Source organism: Phodopus roborovskii, unplaced genomic scaffold (genome assembly GCF_943737965.1).
Source record: "Phodopus roborovskii unplaced genomic scaffold, PHOROB, whole genome shotgun sequence".
Classification (NCBI taxonomy): Eukaryota; Metazoa; Chordata; class Mammalia; order Rodentia; family Cricetidae; genus Phodopus; species Phodopus roborovskii.
In genome coordinates, this window is record NW_026126416.1 from 2,123,560 (window position 1) to 2,145,208 (window position 21,649).

At 36.8% G+C, this 21,649-nt stretch overlaps 1 protein-coding gene across 4 annotated transcripts in view; it reads right to left on the minus strand.

Annotated features, from left to right (window-relative positions):
• Kcnt2 (potassium sodium-activated channel subfamily T member 2) overlaps window positions 1-21,649 on the minus strand; it is a 264,951-nt gene that overhangs the window by 116,049 nt on the left and 127,253 nt on the right. The window lies entirely within an intron of this gene.

Genomic DNA, 21,649 nt, shown 5'->3' on the forward strand with positions numbered 1-21,649 from the left:
ACTTTAGCACTGTTGATACAACAAATTTCTGTTTTGCCCATTACAAATAATTCAGTCACAAGTATTCTGTCATACAGCCATAAACCAAATTTGTACATGAATGTCTATCAACAGGAGCCTACAGTATAAGACAAACTTCTATTGCAAGCAAATAATATATAAAAAGATCCAATGTAAAAACTCTTAATGATAGAAGATATCCAAAAATTAGCACCATTACTCATTTATAAAATAAAAAGTAAAAGACTATGAGTGAAAAATATATTGTGCATGTTGAAGAGTGATAATAAATTTGCAACAAGAAACTCAGTATGCAGCAACAATGATTTATACACAGATGTTCTGATTCATATATCAGTATTAAAATGTGGAGACTTTAGGAGATGGAAAATCACAAAGGTAGTGTCCTCAGACATGAGGTTAGTTAATCCTATAAAAGGACTGGTGATGAGTACATCAATATGTTCAGTCATTCCACACTCTGCCTTGTGATGATATAGCAAGAAGACACTGTCTTAGAGAGAAGGCCCTGGTGGAACACCAGTTGGAAGGGAGCGTAATCTGTAACATCTCATTTGAATCTGTCAGAAACAAAATTTATGTAACTTAAAGATTATTCATTCCTATGCATTTTTATGGAAATGGACCAACAAAAGATATCAAAACTTAGAACAAGGTTTTGGCTTAGTGAATGGCAACAGGTAAAGAATCACCTTTGGGGAAGGCAAATGGGTAGAGGCTGGAAAACTGGGAACATAAAGAAAATGACTGAATCATATCGAATGTGTTGCTAAGGGCAATTCTCTCCAGGTAAAGGAAAACAGAATGGTAGCGAAGGTTATGGAATGAGTTGGTAGGAGGTTGGTTGAACACTATATAATGACGGTGATCCTGATAAACTGAAGGTAATAAATGGATGTTTTATTGGAAAACGTAAGAAAAGCTGTACTTGTGGCATAGCAGTATAGCTTGACTGTGTTAAGTCCATGTTTTTAGGAAAACCAGAACTGATGAGTGATAAACTAGAATCAATGGGAACAGAAATATCTGAGTCAAGGATTTTGGGAGTTTCATGGCATCTCCCGATTGTACACTAAAATCATAGAAGAGAAAAAGAGTTTGAAGATAGAATTTATAGGGAATTCTATCTTTGGGTAGAATAAAGGGAAGCAGCATGACGTGCCTTCGAAAGGGCTCCCTTATCCTGGTCAGATTAGGAAGAATAAAAATAGTTCTAGTGAGAAAACACCAAGGATAGGAGATTGCATGAAAAAGGAAGCTGGATGCTTGATATTCAGCTACACAATAGAAGGAGCCTGAAGTCATTCCAGACATCTTGGAAACCATCATGACTACTGCAAGCCAAAAATAACATGACTTGGCAGTTTATAGTTGTTTCAAGTAAGCAAACCAATGTACCCACAGAATTTCAAGGTTTGTGTCCAAAGAAGCCTCAGCTCTCTGACCCCTGCATTGCAACACAAAGCTCTTGAGTCATTTCATGTGGGTCCAAGTGCAACACTACATAAGAATGTGTGTTTGAGCAGACTCCTCCACAGGACACAGAATAAACTTTGGCTGTTATCTCATTGGAAGCACCAGCAGTACATAGTCCTGGAAGAACCTTTTCATCTAGCTAGCAAAGGGTTTCCTTCTGCCCAGACAAAAGTGCCTTAGGATTGAGATCGATAAAGAAAGGACTCACTGTGATATTGTCTAGTAAAAACTTGAGGATGAGGCTTCCACAGACAACTCAACTGAAGAGAAACAATCATACAATACCTGGGAGAGTTAGTGCTCCAATACTCAACTGTGAAATTTCCTGTGCAGGCTGTGCCCACAAAAGCCATTTGGGTAATGCTTCTGAAGACCTTAAGAACCCTTGTTCCTTGTATCTAGAACCTTTGACATGGAGTTATAGCTAACTATCCTCAAGCCAAAGGATTTCATGTTGTTTGATGTAATCAGGTTTTGAACATTTTTGTTGATACATTAAGAATTTTAGAACTACTGCTGTAATGAACTGTGTTTGATTTTTGATTGTTTTCTTAACTGTTCTTACTTGAGGAAAATAATAGAAACTGCAATGTGCCTCCACAAAAATTCAGATTAAAACCTAACTGTCTAATGCAATAGTATTAATCAACAAGACATTTAGACAGGTCATTATGACCACAGACCTTTTGAATAGGAACAATGACTTTATAGGAGAATTTGATGGGGGATATTCTTCTGCATATGTTTCTCTTATTGGTTGTTGAATAAAACACTGTTTAGGCTATAGCCAGTAGAGGCAAGAAGATAGGCAGGACTAGGAGAAAGAGGAGAATTCTGGGAAAAGGGCGACCGCAGAGATGCCATGTAGACCACAAAGGAGTAAAAGGTCCAGGCATTCTCCAGTAAGCCTAGACCATGGGGAAATACATAGATTAATAGAAATGGGTTAATAATTAAGAAAGAAGAGCAAGCCAAAATAAGAAGCCCTAGCCACAGGCCAACAATTTTACTAATATAAGTCTTTGTTTGCCTATTTGGGGATAAGAAGAGTTGAGGTAAATGACAGGAGAAGGAAACAAAGTAACAAGAATTAGCTAGTCTTCCTCCCACATCTCACGATGAGAGGACACAACCACAGGAACTCCGTGGCTCCTTGACATGGAAGGGCTCCAGCACTGAGAACCACGGAATGAAACCTGGCATACTGCAAATTACATAGTCTCAATAGCACAAGTAGAGTAGTATGATTAAAAGTACCATTCACGATGGGAAGAGAGAGAGGAGAAGGGGATGGGGAGGGGGCAGAGGAAGCAAGAAGAGGAACCAAATATTGATAGAAGAAACAAGCAGAATGAAAAATAAAAAAGAAAATGTCAGATGGAGAGAGCATGCATGATTCTGTTTGTGGGTAATCCCCAGAGAAGAGACATAAAGCAGATTAGTGGCTGCCTTGCCTGACAGTGGGGCGTGAAGATGAAGATATTCTAAAAGTAGGTTGTGGTGATTGCTAGAAAACTCAGTAAATATGTTAAAACATGACTGAATTTACACTTAGGATGAGTGAATTTGATGATGTGCAAATTATGTTTCTGAAAAATCTGTTAAAACTCAGTGTATACTTTTGGACAGCCACTGTGTCTGAGCAGACAGTTTGGCTAACATGAACTGCCAAGAAATAAAGCAATGGCTGAAAGTAAAAAAAAATAGAGAAATTCATTTTATAGCTCTTACAAAAGAAATCTGTTCATCTGAGTCACATGCCATACTTATTGATCCATTTTTATTTTTAAAAATTGTTTTGTGTAATATTAAATTGAAACTGTCGAATAACAAGACAGGCTCATAGGTCAAGAACAAAGAAAAACAATGAGATGCAGGACACTCAAGAACAACCGTGATTTACTTTTGCTGGACACTCAAAAATAATCTTGACTTACTTTTTCTATTTCTTCGAGTAAGCAATTATTTCTACTCCATGTTTCTAAATTGATTGAAAAAGTTTGTTTAGGAACTTTGAGTAACGAGGGCACAGGACCCAGTAAAATGATTCATATTAATTTATTTGCCTGAATACTCTTATATAGTGTTGCCAGTGTAATTAAGCTATCAGATGTAGTTTCCCACAACTAACAAGAAGAAATGAATGCTATCTATTGATGCTCCTCATTTATGATATAATTTACAATGTAAATGTTCATACATAACTTAAACTATTACCTAATATTTATGTGCTAATTCATTGAACACGACAGATGTGTACACATGCATGTGTACATATGAGTCACAGAATAACTTATAGGAGTCACCTTCTAAGCCATCTCTTTGGCCCTATGATACAACTTTTATGAATTAATCAAGATAGAGTAAGCATTCAAGTGTTATAGGAGAATGCTGTATTTTGGTTAAAGACACATTAAATCTAATGACCGACAGAGTAATCACTTCCTAATGCAAACATGTTATCTAGATCTACATCACAAAATGTTATCACTGTACCTTTTAGACTTCTAATTGTCCATTTTAAAATGAATGCACAAAAGTACAAAAGTAGCTTGAACATGTTTTATGTCGTGTTTCAAATTGCCACTGAATTTTCCCTGATTACAAAGCTTTTTCAGACTTGTGTGAAAACAGAACTTGTTATATCTTTTCTTCTAATTAGAAAAAAATCTTATTTTATATATCAATCCCAGTTCCCTTTCCCTCCCACTCCCTCAACCCCCCTCCCCCACTGAACCCCATCCTCTCTCTCTTCTGCTTCATATTTCTGAAACCATAGATCACCATTTTGGTTGTGAGCCTAGACTTTAATGACTGAGCCAATCTCTATTGTAAGCCACGAGTTAAGCCTTAGAGTTGAAACCACAAGAGTCAGGCCACCTTGCCAGTGTGTGACTAGAGTTGGAACAATAATAATCTCAACCTAAAGTAACTATGGCTGTCTGCAATGGGTCTGCAAGGCTGGGTTTGTCAATAGCCCAGCCTTTGTTAGGGAGGGAGGGAACCAAGGGGTTTCAGCCATCCTCGCTGAGCTAGTGTCTCCTGATGGGGTCTAGAAAACACATTGTTATAATATAATAAGTGGGTTATATACCCACTTATGAGCGGGCCAGGTTCCACAGAAGTTCTAAATGCATAATCACAAAGAAGAGAAATGCTAAGCTCAGTAGACCTCAAAATATGGAAGGACACATATAGGATAACAAGCATGTGTGGAAGATGAGAGCTGCCCCAGACAACAGTAATTAGAATGCAAATTACATGTATGAAATGTTCAAAGACCAAATTCAATAAGTTATTTTTAAAAGTCACAATGAACACATCTCTAGGGGACCATTTTTGTCTCTCTTAAGGTCCTCCTTGTTTCATAGATTTTTCTGGCAGTGTGGATTGTAGGCTGGTGATCCTTTGCTCTATGTCTAAAAATCATATGAGTGAGTACATACCATGTTTGTCTTTTTGTGGCTGGGTTACCTCACTCAAGCAAAGTGGGAGTATGGGCCTAGGGGAGAAGGAGTAACGAAGAAGAGGAGAGGAGAGGTGGGCATGAGGGAGCAGGAAGAATGAGTCAGGGAAAGAATAGAGGAGAGCAAGAAAAGAGATACCATAATAGAGGGAGCCATTATAGGTTTTAAGAGAAATCTGGCACTAGGGAAATGTCCAGAGATCTACAAGGATGACCGCAACTAACAATCTGAGCAATAGCCGAGAGGCTACCTTAAATGCCCTTCCCTGATAATGAGATAGATGACTACATTATATGCCATCCTACAGCCTTCATCTAGTAGCTGATGGAAACAGAAGCAGACACCCACAGCTAAACACTGAGCCAAACTCCTGGAATCCAGTTACAGAGAGAGAGGAGTGATAAGCAAAGGGGTCAAAACCAGGCTGGAGAAATCCACAGAAACAGCTGGCCTGAACAAGGGGAGCTCATGGATCCCAGTCTGATACCTTAGAAACCAGCATAGAACTGACTCAGACTCCCTAAATGTGGGTGTCAGTTAGGAGAGCTGGGCAGTCTATGGGGCCTCTAGTAGTGGATCAGTATTTATCCCTAGTACACGAATGGACCTTGAGAGCCCATTCCACATAGAGGGATATTATTCCCTCAGCCTAGACACACAGGGGAGGGCCTGGGCCCTGCTCCAAATGATGTGACAGACTTTGAAGATCCCCCATGGAAGACCTCGCCCTCCCTGGGGAGCAGAATGAGATGGGGGTTGGGGAAGAGGACAGGAGAGGAAGGGAGGGTGCAGGAACTGGATTTGACATGAAAAACAAGCTTGTTTCAAATGTAAATAAAAGAAAAGAGGGAAAATAAGATAAACATTGAATGCATATCTTCACCTTAAAAGAAAAATCACAAAGAACATACAAGCAATGTGGAAATAGTAGATATGTTTTGTGCCCTGATCATAGTTTGAGTGTCATGGATGCACACATCTGTCAAACTCATTAACTAGTTGAATTGAATATATGCAATTTTATAGATTGAGAACACCTTAATTAGGTATAAGACAGTCCCCTACAACATTCTATAAATCTATAAATATTCTCAAATATTTGTCATCATGACATATTTAAGGACTGCAAGCAAAGAAATATGTCTTCACTCTCCTGACCACTGAGTATTTGCAATTTCCGCATTTGTTTTATTTAAAAATACTTAAATAATGCTCGGCACAGTAATACATGACTGTAGTTTCAACAGTAGGAAAGTGGAGACAGGAGACTAGTCCTTCAATGTCATCCTCAGCTATCACGAGTTTGAGGCCAGGCTGGGTCACACAATACCTTGTTGAAAGAAATAAAGTAAGCACGTATATGAATACATATTCATGCATGTATGCATGTGTATATATAAACAATTCTAACACTAGAAACAACTTTTATTATAGTGCACACAAAATTTAATAAGCTTATAAAATTCACATATATGACATAGCAAATAAAATTTTGTAAATATATTTATCCGGATTAAACTTATCTACATAATAATTCATGTCTAAATTGTACAAATAAAACAAAAATAAAAACAAAAAGAATAAAAAGTGGCACATGAATTAGTTCAAGAACCAACTGAATTTAGCACATCACTGACATAGTTTATAAATATTTGAGTGACTGAATAAACTAAAAGATATGTCCCTGGTAATGAATACTACAATAATGAATTTAATCGCCCGGGCCAGCAAGTGCTATCATAGTCAGGGAAATGTTAACCAATATTATAAAAGGTGTCTCTGTAGTGACCAATATTCCCAACTCTTATCAGGTATGCTTTCTCTCACTGCAAGGTGTGTGTGTGTGTGTGTGTGTGTGCGCATCCTTGATTTCCTGGAAGGATTAGAATAAATTTGAAGAAATTTGTAGAAAATGACACAAGTCAATCAAATCCTAAAGTAAGAGCACACATATTATGATTTTTAAAACTTTCCAAAATTCATACTATTTTAGTAATTATTTTGAGAATTAACTTGTTCTGTTCCATCTTCAGCAATTTCTTTTTTCTTTAATTTGAATTAAAAACAATCTTAATTTACATATCAATCTCTGCTCCCTCTCTCTTTCATCCTCCCATGCCTCCCACCAACCCCACATCACATCCACCACCCTTTTTAACAAAAGCAATGACAAGACAAAAAGTTTAGCAAAATGTCAGACGCTAAACTACTCTGCTCATGTAACAACTGCTGTGTCTTATTGTTTGGATCCTGTAGGAAACAGCAGCCTTGAGGGACACAGAATGTGCATGTGTTTATGGGGGGTTGGGGGGGAGGTTCTGCATACAGACAACCCAAGAATATTTTGGGAAAGAGTGGTAATGTGCTAATCTTTCGAATTAAGCACTTATTTAAATTATTCATGTTTTAATAATTCATCTGTTTGTGGGAAAGGCATCAAGAAACTGCCCAAAGGACAGGGAAAATGGTAAGTTATTGGTACCATAATCAGTTTTTCAGGCCAATACAATTACAGCATTGGAGACAGGAAACAGTTTTTCATTACAGTACACACAAAATTTAATACTGAACTTAATGCAATACTTATTTGGCTGAGATCTCTGAATCTTACAACGTGCTTTATAAGAATTTGGTGCTATTAGATGATGAAAATGCATTCTAATATAGATAACCATCTCTTCATTCACAGATACAGTGCAGCCATTATTAACCAAAAAACTACAGTTCTCTCATCAAATTTTATGAGTTTGGTTATAATGTATCTGCATGCAGAAGAGGTTTTCGGTATGAGATGTATAGATTTCCTGATTTTAAAAAAAAAGACTGTGCTCAAATACCACATATTCATAATAAAAATATTCTATTTTCCTTTAATTAAAAAAAGATAGAACTTTTCAATCAGTTAAGCATGGGTTGAAACCTTTAATTATATCCATAGTTTAAGGTGGCTAAAGAATTTTACAAAGCAGTATTTTTTTAATAATATCTGCAATTGGATATTTTTAATCATCTTCACTTTGCATTGTCTTTAATTCAAACTTAATATTGTTTTGTGACTGGATAGCTATTTCTCATTACAACCTAACTAATTTTAACAAAATTTAAGTGTTCTCTATTATTCGCGTAAACATTTTAAATAATTTACAATATAAATACAAAGCATATCAATCTTCTTTGGTTAATAATTTGTTTATTCATTACATATAAAACTATACTCATTTATAATGATTTAGTATAGTTTAAAATGAACAAATATACATAATAAGATTATACTATGAAATTTATTAAAATAAAAAAATTTACATGGGACTAGTGGGTGCCATAAATCAACTTGTGTTTCATAACAATAAAAAAAAATAGGTAGCAGGGAGTGATGATAAGGCTCTCCCTTTGTAAGCTTGACGACCTAAACTGAGATCCTGGAACCATATATATATATATATATATATATATATATATATATATATATCAGACATAGTGGCACATGCACCTTATTTCACACTTTTCCTGTGAATTGCTTCCTGGGAAATGGGAGGTACAGGTTGTGGACTGTCTAGAAATGCAAGGGCTACTACAGCAGTGACCCAGAAAAGACTATGTACAAACAAGGTGGTTAGCCAAGAGGACACAGAGAATGATCTCTTGCCTAACATTCATGAACATATTCACACACATACACACACCTCATAAAGACACTAAAACAATGGTTATATCGCAAAATTGTGTTGCAATAATTCACACAAGTAAATTTGCTTATTTCTTTAATGATAATTATTATTAATGGTAAGTCAGTGGTTATCAACCTGTGAGAAGCAACCCCTTTGAGAGTCAAATGAACATTTCACGGGGGCAGACCGTAAAACCATTGGGAAACACAGACATTTACACTACAGTTCATAACAGTAGCAAGATTACAGTTATGGAGTAGCAATGATGTTGCAAGGGGTGGGTGGTGAGGTCAACACAACATGGAGAACTGAATTAAAGGGTCACAGTATCAGGAAGGTTGAGAATCACTGATATGAATAATCTTGCACTGAATATTATAGATGAAGATATAAATATAGGATAAAATCCCCCTAACTTACTAGAGGGAGAGTCCCCAAAACCTACATTGAAGGCCAATACCACCACTAGTAATATTGATGCTACTCAAACCTTTCTCTGGGCTCAGTGCTAACCCTAGATAAACTCCTTAATTTATTTCAACTTTATGCTCACCTGCGGAAAGGGTGCAATGATAATAACTTCATTATTAGCTATTATGAGAGTTAAATGAGCAAATGTTCCACGCAATACCTAACACATAATAATGTTTAATTAATCTCTGGATAATTTTGTTAATTGTTTCCAATCCTACATTAAATAGAAGCATAGAAAGTAGTTTAATATAATTATTAAATTTATAGACAGAATAATTAACTGTAACTGAGTTCATATTTTTATATGTCATTTACTGTAATCAGTGTGGGTTTATATGTGTGTTTTTATGTCTGAGTGTTTACATATACCCATGGAGATCAGAAGATTACTTACATAGTTAATTCTCTTCTTCTACCATGTGGGTCCAAGAGACTGAACTCAAGTCCTCAACTTAGGAACAAGCATCACTAGTCACTAATGCATTTTAAAGACCCCAGAAATCCATATATATTCTTTTTTTTCCCTATTTGATAAAAATATAATGAACAAAAGTAAACAAGCGCTGAGTAATACTCCATTGTGCAAATGTGCTACATTTTCTTTATCCATCCTTAGCTTGAGGGGCATTAGGAAATTTGAAGGCAAATGAATAGTACCAGAAAAAAAATAATCATCATGTATGGGGTAACTCAGGTCCAGAAAGACAAACATGGTATGTACTCATTCGTAAGTAGATACTAACTTTAAAGTAGAGGATAAAAATTCTACAACCCATATATCCAGACAGACTAGGTAACAATGGAAACTCCACAAATCAACAAGAATGATCCCAGCTATGACTCCCAGCAATATTGGACACACAGCCTGACCTGGCCATCTACAGTGATCAGTTTAGTGACTACCGCAACTGTTACCAGGAAACCTTCATCCAATAACTCATGGAAACATACACAGAGACCCAAAGCTCTGGGGAGAGCCTAGGGGATCATGCTGACAACAGGGAGGAAGGATTATAGGAACTAGAGGGGTCAAAGACATTACAAGAAAACCCAACGAAACAACTGACCTGACTCATAGGAACTCACAGAGTCTGAACCAACAACCAGGGAGCCTTCAAGGGACGGACCTAAGCCCATATATGTGGAAATTGTGTATTTGTGGGACTTCTAACATGGGAGCAGGAGCTGTCCCTAACATTTTTGGCTGGATCTTGGGAAACTATTCCTCCTACTACATTTCCTTGCCCAACCTAAATACAAGGGAAAGCGCTCAGTATCCATGCGTCTTGATATGCCCATGGGAAGCCTGCCCCTTTCTGAACACGAACAGAGGAGAGGACAGAAGAGACGTGGGTAGGTCGTGGGATGACAAGAGGAAGGTGAAACTGGAGTCAGGATATAAAATAAATTAATTAAAAAATTTAATGAGTGTTCCACAGTATTTTCTGTCTACATAGTAAGAGATAAATTTGCCACAGAGAACAACAAAGTGAGATACTATAGCAAAAGAGTTAGCAGTGTAAATATCTATTCCGTTCTCCCATATGAGTGTTAAAAGAGTGAACATCATCAATGTACTACAATCCAATTAGTAGACTGACAACTTTAATCCACTGTTGGGAATTATTTTTCTTTGTGGCTTGTGTGTATGTGTACTTCTCTGTTCAAGGAAATAAGAAATTAAAAATTAACTTTTAACATAGTCTGGCTAGCCAAAGGGTGTACTGAACTCCAAGATATGGGGGTAGAATTTTTTTTCTCAAATTTTCACCTTAAAACCAACAACATCAACAACAAAATTACTAGATAAAATGAATAAGAAAATTAATGATAAATTTTATAGGTGACCTTAATAGACTGTTAGCTGCAGGTAGCTGGAACTAATGCACACAAATGTCTTACAATTAATTTTCTGTTAGATCCCTTAGAGTTTCATTTATATAAAACAAACACAAATATATAACGTTTAAGATGGCAAAACAGTACACAATGCAGAGTTTGTAAGATATCATTGTGAAACACCAACTGGAAGTATTATTAATATACCACTATAGTCTTTTAAAATATTTCTTCTTACAATTTTTCACTAATATAAATTCATGATATCAGTCCATATTTAATGAATAGTGGGAAATGGGTGCATGTGATTCTTTTGCTAATATTGGGACATCTATGTATCTTTTCAAAATAGTAACAGTTTGGGATCGAAACGACCCAGTCAGTCACCTTATCAGTGACCGAGCAGATAAACATGCAGTAAACATTCAGACAAATAAATAAATAAAAGCATCCACAAGTTAATAACTAGCTGTAAGCTTGCACACCCCTTCCTCTGTGCTTCCGTTCGGCTGTGAGAGCAGAGTTGGGTGATTTGCAAGGTAGGCCCGTAATAATTAACTATTGACAAGTGTAATCGTAGTTGACCTTTGGATGCTTCACTGCCTGAATCATTTACAGAAACTGACAATGAATTCCTGGTAAATCTGAAGGGGTGGGGAGGATTCGCCATGATTCTGGGTAAAAATTTCAACATCAGGGCAGTGACTTGTTTGATGGAGTAACGTGGTCTGCTGTCCTGTGTTGCAATGCAAAAGTCAATTTGGCCACAGCAATTCAAAAGATTCAGGGGTATGTATACATTCAAATACATTTGACAACACTTGATATAAACACTTCTTTTCTTTATTTTTCTGGTTAGGTTCTTTTCTGTTTTGTTTTGTTTTAGCTTTTCAAGACACGGTTTCTCTGTGTAGCCTTGGCTGTCCTAGAACTCACTCTGTAGACCATGCAGGCCTTGAATTTAGAGGTCCACCTGCCTCTGCCTCCCTAATGCTGGGATTAAAGGCGTGCACCAACACTGCCTGCAAACACTTATTTTATTCATAAGACTTTTCATATAATTTTAATAAGTTAATGTTTGATGGAACTGGATCTCTTTCTTCTTCTCCTTCTCCTCCTTCTCCTTCTTCTTCTTCGAATTAGCCAGATCTAATCAATTCCACAAAACACTCCCTGAAATGATTTGGGTGTTTTGAGCTAAACTGTACAACAATGGTCCACAGTTTGTGCTTTGTAAATATTTTAGAATCACTTACTCCAAAGTTACTTTCATACTTTATACCTTTGCTCAGATCCATTACTAAATAACTCTGGATTAATCATTCCTTAAGCATAATTTAAGCGAGCAAAATGGCTCAGCAGGCTATAATGTGTTCTAACAGCGCTATGACCCAAGTTTGGTTCCTGGGATTCACAGGGAGTCGGCTCCTGCAAGCATATGTCCTGGAGTGTTCCTGAAAACCCACATATAGACGAAAAAAATGGTAAATGTAATTCATATATAATAAAAAACCAATTTAATGGTGATAATCTAAGGCCCTGAGTGTGTAGCTTTGCACCTGTATTATTATATAAAAAGATTAATAGAAGCACATTAAAATGTCATATTTCACATACTGTGTATTATTGTTTTAAATAGATACCTTGTAAATCACAGTAAGAAAAGTTGGTATGTTAACTAGCACTCTACATTCCTACTAACCAAAGAAAATATTTTTAAATTCCTGTAAAACTTTTAGTATTGTTCTCTCCTAATGTTGTAATATAATCACTTGCAATTTTAATTTTCCTCTACTGTGAACCATAAATTTAGCATTATCAGTTTCCCTAGTACCAGAAACTGTAAGGTTAATCTGCAAAAAGAATTTCATGTACATATCATCACAACATAAATATACAAAGTAGCACCTACCCCGATTTTATAGTATTCTTCCACACTGAAATTTAACCAACTTGAGTGGGCATGGCTTCAGTGAAAGAGACATATTTCAGTGGGAAAAAAATATGCTTCAGACTTTTCAAAGGGAGGTAGAACATGCTAGAGAGGGATGCAGTTAAGCACCAACAAAAAAAAAAAAATATCACAGTAACAACCTAAAAAGCCAAACTACGTTCCAAAGAAAACAGATCAACAATGCGGGTCATCATTCATAGGGAAATGGTGTAAGTAATTTATAACAAATTAATGATTCCCTTTTACACATCTCAAGAGGCTGGGGTAGTTGTGACTAGAATTAAACGTTCAGAGACACCTCACTGTCTGTTCTTCTTAAAGGGCAGGTTAGCAGCCTTGGATGGGTTGTTTGGAAGACACCCAGAAGGGACATATAAACATTAGCCTGTTGTCTCACAAAGGCTACAAGAGTTTAAAGTTGATTAGGAGGAGCCAAAACACATGCTGTGACATGATGGTTAGCAGGGAAAAAATCCATAGAATTTACAGATTGTTTGTGTGTGTAATAACACATGTGGTGTCAATTAATGACAAAGAGAGGACATTTATAGTTTAAGAACAATTTGGGCAACAACATTTTTATTGGGCATATTGGTTCGAAGAATCTAAGATCAAATGTTGCTAAAATTATCATTAAAGCACCAGAAATTGATGTGATGAAATTATCTTTTCTTAACTCATCAGGTCCTCTTGTGGACATTTCCAAATCCAATTTAGAGGCAAAAATAAATAAATAAATAAATAAATAAATAAATAAATAAATAAATAATGAGGCTTCAACATACTTGCTGCCAAACATGCAAAGAAATCAAAACTTCTAACAAGCTCTATCATAAGACATGTTGTAGGTCCCTTTTCATAGAATGGAGAGATCTGTGTCCTCTTTCATTACATGGGTGACTTAAAAAAACAAAACAAACAAAAAACACACCGGAGGAAAGATTTCTACCAAACAAAATGTAAAAGTGGGCTACAAGTAGGTTTGGGCAACTTGCTTGTCGAATTTGGTGGCAGAATTTCATTAAGTGGAAACAGGTTGAAGAGTTCTCCAGACACAGGACACCACTCCCCCACAGGGTTAGACAGCTGTGCTCACCATGAGCTTATAATTCAATAATGGAAGGGCAGAAGTACATACACAAACATCTTTCCCTGCCAACAATATGCCTAGAAGAATGTTTCTAATTTCTAATTGTCAGGGCTTCTTGTCATGATGTACTGATGCCTAAATCTATCAATAGCCTGATGATACTTCCTAGTAGCAATCTTCCCATGCATAGACCACATGCCTAGGTTTTAAGTTATGAAGAGAGAATGCAACAATGCTCATGCTGGTATATTCAGACAAAACAATTCATGGTATCTGTTATAGTATACAATGAGATACTCGTAGGCGGAACTTACCCATGAGAAACCTCACAATGTGATGGAAACATTCTAGGGGAAGATGCCTGCAATGCATAAGTGGAGTGATTCTATGTGTCTAGGGGTATATATTTATCCTCTGTGTGTGTGTGTGTGTGTGTATGGAGTATGTGTATATAAAGAGAATGTGGTTTTTTATGTGAATGTGTACTTGGAGTATGTATGTTTATATAGAGAGTGGTATACATGGAGTATGTATAGATGTACATATGTAAGTATGTACATATATAATTTATGTGTTTGCATATATGGAATATAATTTGAATGGTGGATATGCATATGAAATGTATGTGAAAATGCCTGTTTGAGTTAACTGGATGGTATCATCATATTCATGCTCATGACTCTTATACAAACATAATTATTTCTTTGTTTCAACTTTTTTTACATTAGTACTGGGAGTGACGGGACAAGTCTTCCCTTAGTTTTAGTTTTCTTCCAGTAATAGAAGGCTAGGAAAAAGTTAATGGTTTTAAATAGCTATAACTTCCTTTCTTAAGATTTAACTTTCAAAAACAAACATAAAAAATACAAAGCCTGCTCTGAGATTTCCTTTTTACACTGCCTTCCTAGCCATTACTTAAATAAACACCTTAGGTATAAAAATCATTAAGATCATGATATGTCCAAAACAATTTCTGCTGGGTGAAAAGAAAATCCAGGGGAAACTTACATTAAACTAAACTTGGGGGGCCTGTAGAGGTGTGTCAGTGGTTAAGAGCACTGACTATTCTTCTGGAGGACCAGGGTTCAATTCCCAGCACCCGCATGGTCGGTTGCAACATCTGTAACTCAAATTCTAGGGAAATGCAAAGCTCTCTTCTCACCTCTGCAGGGAATGGATTCATATAAGGTACAGGGGTACATGAAGGCAAAACGCACACCCACATAAAATAAAGGTTAATTAAAAAAAAGAAAACCTAATTTTTGTCACCAGAGTATTAGAAGACTAAAAGCAAGTCTCCAATCAACTAGAATGAGGCTATATGTAAATCAGAAATAGGCACAGAATAAACGACTTTACATACAACCCTAAGGATGTTTTATTATCCTGAATGATGAAAGCACAAAGGAAGACCCTGGAGTGAGAGCCCACACTCCTTCTTGTGCTGTTTGAACTCGGCAGCAAAGGTCAGCTGAAGCCCAGAGAGCTTACAGTTGCCCAAAGCCAAGGCTATATTTATACCGGACTATTGGTCTTGAGCTGAAAATCACTTTTAAGACTGTTCAACAAATCATCCAAGTGGAGTTAGAGCTGTGCCCAGAGGAAATAACGGATTCAGGGAAGCTACTAAATCCAGTCCTATGGCATTTTCTAAGCCGTAAGCCCTTGCCTCCCCAGAATTTATTTTCATATTCCGCATCAATTCATTTTACATACAGGGTTCAGTTCTTAAAAAAACAAAGTGAATAGCCACAAGCATTCCAAATCACCAGCTTACATGCCACTGGTAGCCATTACATGTTTAAACGTAAATTCACCTTTACATTTGCTAGAAATAAAATAATACCACTGCCCCCTACACCCAAATCTCATTCCTTTGTGCCACCACCAGACCCACAGAATCCCTGTCTACCGTGAATCCCCAGCAGGCACACTTGGCAAAGATTCAGGCTGCCTGGAACAACCCTTGTCAAATGCTTCTTCTTACAGAAGATTGGAATTAACACAGAAACACACAACTGCACAATGTTAAGAGAAAGAGAGGGTTTGGAGCACTCAGACCTAAACAGGTTGTTGTCAACAAATCCCTTCTCCCAAGGCCCAGGGATCTATGAGGAAGAAAAGTCAGAGGATCATAAGAAGCAGCAGTGATGGATAACTCCAAGGAAATGGTGTCTTCCAGACACACATGACTGATGCATAAAGACCGTGATAGGAAAACAAGAAGCGATTCAGGGCACTGTGGGTCCCAACACTGAGAACGGGAAGGTGAGATGGGGGTCTCATCCCTAACCAAGAAGCTATGTGCAACTGATACTCTACAAATGGGAAAGTCAGTTTTCTTCGACAGAGTGACATTGAGTATATCAGGGACCACGCGCCAAGGTACTTGTCCAACAGAAAACAAACTCGGTGGTCTTACTACATACGGCATTTTTGTGTTGTATTGGCATTTATTTTCCAATTGCTTTTCTGTTTTTTTTTTTTTTCTCTAAGTTTTTGTTTCTGTGGGCTTTGCTTTGCTTCGTTCTGAGAGAATGAAGTTGGGTGTTTAAGGAGGCGGGACAAATCTGGTTGGAACTGGGGACAGAAGAAAAGGTGACTTAAATATATTGTATGAGAAAGAAGTTTTAAATAAAAAAGAAAGGAAATGAAAGACCTAAAACAAAAATAATAGGGCCACCAAAAGGGATTTAGTGTTTGAAGGACCAAGCCTGACAACTAAAGTCCAATCCTGTTGGAAGACTAGAACAAAATCCTGCAACTTGTCCTCTGACATTCATAAATGCACAAACACACACACACACACACACACACACACACACACAATTTCTGGTTGTCATCAATGTTCTTCTTTTACTATCAAAAAGCAAGTAAAGGGAAAACTCAAAAGTCCTTTTGTGCATGGTATATTAAATACTTCCTAATAAATACCAGGTAATTTAAGTCACCGTCTGCTTCGTATTTGCCATGTACCCACATGAATATCTTGCCTTGTATTAGCATATCACAGGTCCCATAGTATCTACTCAGCATTTTCTGAAAATCAAATAAGCACAATGGTTCAACTTCAGTAAGGAACAATGGAGGGGCATGTAGGAGTAGACATGCATCATAAAGAGTGGTAAAAGTCATGAAAATGAAATGACTCTTATTTCCATGCAATCATTCATTTAAAGTGAATTTCAATCAAAATATTCTAATATTAAATGTAAACCAAAGGATAACCAGACTACAATCCACAGTTCCAGAGAAGATAAGAGCCTTCATCGAGTAACTGATGGAACCAGATGCAGAGACCCACTAGCACACATCAGGCACAACTCAGGGGATCCAGTTGAAGAGAGGGAGGAGAGAGTACACAAGAAAATGAGGTCAAGATGAAAGACAGCTGAACCCAAGCTCCTGAAAACTCATGAACTATGGACCAACAGTTTTGGAGCCTCTATGGGAGCAAACGAGAAAGTTGTAAAGCTTGGGCCATCTGAGGGGCCCCCGGTAGGGGATCTATCCCCGTTGCATGAGCTACCTTGTAGGTGCCTAATCTCAATGGTGGGATGCCATGTCCAGCCTTAATGTGGGGAGAGAGAGGCTTGGTCCTGCCCCAACTTAATGTGCCAGACTTTATTGTCTCCCCACAGGATCCCATACCTGTTGGTAGGAATAGAGTGTGGGCTGGAGGGAGGCAAGGGGATGGGAGTAGGGGTTTGAGGAAGAATGTTGGTTGGAATGTAAAATGAAATTTAAAAAACTAAAATGAAAATATTCTAATATGTCTATCAATAAAGAACTGTCAGAAAAAATGCTTTCATAATACTTTCTGTTTAAATCAGCTGGAAAAGTTCAATTTCTAATTGATGGATAGTGGTTTTGCATCCATTCCACAGGATATTGTTCACAGAAACTTCCTCAGCACACAAGAGTAGCCTTTTGTAATGATGAAGCTTAAGAAGGACCAGCTGGGTCATTTGAGCCTTAACTGTGTAAGCTAAGATCAAATAAATACCTATGGTCACCCAGTTAAGGAATCCATTTCCACTGGAAAATGTAATTATTTTCCCGATCAATGTTATTTGCTCAGAAAACAATTTCAGAGGGATAACACACTCTAAACTAAAGCAATTTACTGCAAATCATGATTTGTGCCAAGAATGACTTAGTGAGCATTGTGGCTATGATATTAATTTTTGAAAATTTGAAAGAGCATTCCGTTATCTGAATCACCTGATCGTAACTACAGTAAGTTATAATATGTAAATACTTTAATTATCAATTTAAACTTTTCACATGACAAGTAAAGTTCGCAAAGCAGAGTGCACATGTTCTGAAAATTAAATATACATGACCAATAAGCTATTTCTCTGTTATAATTCTGAAAGGGAGTTGGCTATAGGCTCAAAATTCTGTTTTCAGAATTATCCTGATAGCACTGTCCCTCATTCTCTTTGGGCATCAATGTTGTGGTCCCACACAACTTTGATAACATTGGAAGATCCAGAGCAACCATCTGGAATACGCGAGCTGGTCTGTCCAATTTCATTGTTTAGAGAGGAGTGTGTTGGGTTAGAAAAAGTCAATGATTCGGTAAAAGGTCTCTCTACTCATGAGCTGTAGGGGTATTTTTTTCTTATTTGCCACCCATCTGAGGCTGTAGGAAAACAGAAACAGATTTCTTTCTTTCTTTTTTTAATCATTAGACATGCCTCTGAATAGAGAAGTTAATAAAGGAGGAACCAAGTTATTATAGAACACTTATATAATGGCACTGAGTTCTAAACCCTGCCCTGTAACCATAAGGGACTTTACAACCCAGTGACCTTTATGAGTAATAGCTACTCAACTACTAATTAACCAGGATAAATGTTTGAGAGAAAATAAATATACTAGGTGTGGTTCCATGCGTCTACAATGCTAGCATTCTGGAGACAGGTCAAAACAAGTCCAAGGTCATCATGGATTACACAATAAATTTGACGGCTAGACTTAGTTTAAAAAAAAAAAGTTGTCTTTATTTATCTAAGCTTTGCTATCTTTCTAAGTGAAAAATGAGGTAACAATGTTTTATGACATGCAAGAGAAAAATAAACATCAGTCTTTGTACGGCCTGACAAAACCCACACATCTCAAGTTAAAAACAAAATCTAACAAGTTTCAGACATGTTTTCACTATTCTGTAGCTCATCTTAAAATATGATCACTGTTGCAGGGAGAAACATCCACGAGTTATCTTTTACTATTAATTCTTTTAGTTCTAACTGAAGCGAAGATTTTAAGAGGTCGCTGGTTTATTTTTTGTCTCTCCTTTTTTTTTTTCTGACATATTTATCCTTTATTTCTAACTTATGAGTTTACTTTGCAAACTCACGAATATTTCCAGGGTGTCATCAATAAAGACACAAATGTCTGCTCTAGACAAATAAATGGGGACAACAGAGAGCTGATGTGCAGCAGAACCGTATCTTGGACCTCTAACTGAGTTGCCAAGAAAATTTTCTTTGAGGATTTGGCATAAGAGCTGATGCCAAAGGTAGGCCAGAAATTAAGTTAAGGACATTCAGGAAAGAAAATAAAAGCACTTATGTTCAAAGTCCAGAAGTCTGGAATCATCTGATTTCATAAAGGAAGCAAAGAATGCAGAGAGGAGCCCACATTTGAAAGGGAGGGAAAGCAAGGTGAGCGGAGGCCAGTAAGTAGGACCAGCCAACAGAAGAGCACTAGGAAGCAAATATATTTTAAACTAAAAAGCCACTGTTATTGTTCTAAGAAAATGCTTTAGAAGAAGGATATCCATAGAGAGACCACACCACCTTGGCAGGAGACAGACATTAACTTTCACTAATATTTTTAATCACTCATTACATATAGCACTCATATAGTTTTGCTTAATAATCCAGTTTCACTCAAATGTTTTTTTTTGGTTTTTTTTTTTTTTTTTGGTTTTTTTTTTGTTGTTGTTTTTAAATATTTGCCATTACCCAATTGAATTACATTTATTATAGACTTTTGTCTTTATGTGCAAAGTTTTGATATTTATTTTTAGATCCTTGATTTGCCAGCAAATTGATTTTAGGATGTTCTAAATACCTCATTTGAATTTCATATGAGCTGGTTCCCGCTAGTGTACCAACTGTGAAGGTGAAAAAATAAAATAGTTTCAATCTCTTACTTTATAATTATATTTTATATTGACCATGGAGAGCACTCTGTGGTTATTTTTCCCTTGAAGCAAAATATACCCTAACTGGTATAACTTTTCTCCAAAGGACTTTTGGGTTGTTTCTTGTTTGCTTTTCTCTGAATCTGTTGCATTTCTTAAGTATAAATGCAAACAGAGCTCCCAGTGCTGAATGACCACAAACACCAAGGGAATCTGCATAAAAATCATGTGTAAACTATAATGTACCATTCAAACAGACAGCAGCAGCCTTTTTACTGCCGTAATTTAGGGAAAATGTCAAGAGTTTCACAGAAAAGGCTTTCTTTTTCTAGCTGTTTACACTTCAGAAGCTGGAAATACGTTATAAGATAGTTAAATCGGATTGTGTAATGCATCATAGAGACAGTGCTGAAGTGAGCCCCCTCAAGCTCCAAACAAACTAGAGACAATTATTGACAAGGAGGTGGTAAACTGTTGTGAAACACATAGAGAAGTTTTCAGTTGGGAAATTATGAGAATAGCCCTGAAATGTGTTCAAATATAAGGATTCTAAGAAACAGCTCAGGTGCTGGAGAGATGGTGCAGTAGGTAAGAGTGATAGATATATAATTATTAGGACCAGAGTGGATAACACAATATACACACACATGTGCATACACACATGCGCGCACAGGCACACAGAGCAAAACATTAATAAATAATAATTAAAAAAGAATCAGCTCCAAAAATAAAAGTGTCTAAGTAACAAAGTAGGAGTTAAGAAGGCAAAGACAGGCTGAAAATTTAAGAAGGGATTTAAAAGAGAAAAAAAAAGAAAGAAAGAAAAATGGTTTGATTTGGTTATTTTTTTTTTTTTAAGATGTATGAATTCAGCAAGTATCTGGTTGCTGGATGGTAGGAAAATGCTTTGATGATAATAAAAGTACTCCATAAAGACTGACTTGAGTACAGTTTAAAATAGACAACCATCTGGATTGGATAGTATAGAAAGGGCTCTGTTTGCAAAAGTGGGAAATAAAAAAGGAAAACAATCTCAGCTCCATTTCAGTAATACAGCACTTCATAAAAATCTGCTGCATTGCCCTTCATAGATTTGGGGTTCTGTTTACTTTTATGTTGTACCCTCAATGGCCAGGTTTGAGGGTGTATAGGTAAGCGAAAGCCATTCTTTCTCACAAGTCATGTGGCCATCTAACAGGGCATTGCCTAGCTGCCCTGTTTGTGGTTGGATGGCAGACATGCCTAGGTTCTCTCCTCTTGTACTTTTACATTATCTAGCACTTATTGGCTAACACATGCCAAGTCTGCAAATGTGTCCCATGACTTCAGCTCCAGCCCGTAGTCCCGTGTTCATTTATTATCTCCTGTTGAATTTCTCGAAGGCATCTGGGGCACAAGGAGCTATGTCGCCTTCTCTGTAAGTTTCCTTTCCAGTTTTCTGTTCTTGTTTAAAACAAAACAAAACAACAAAACAAAAAGTATCACCTTTCATTTTCACATTCA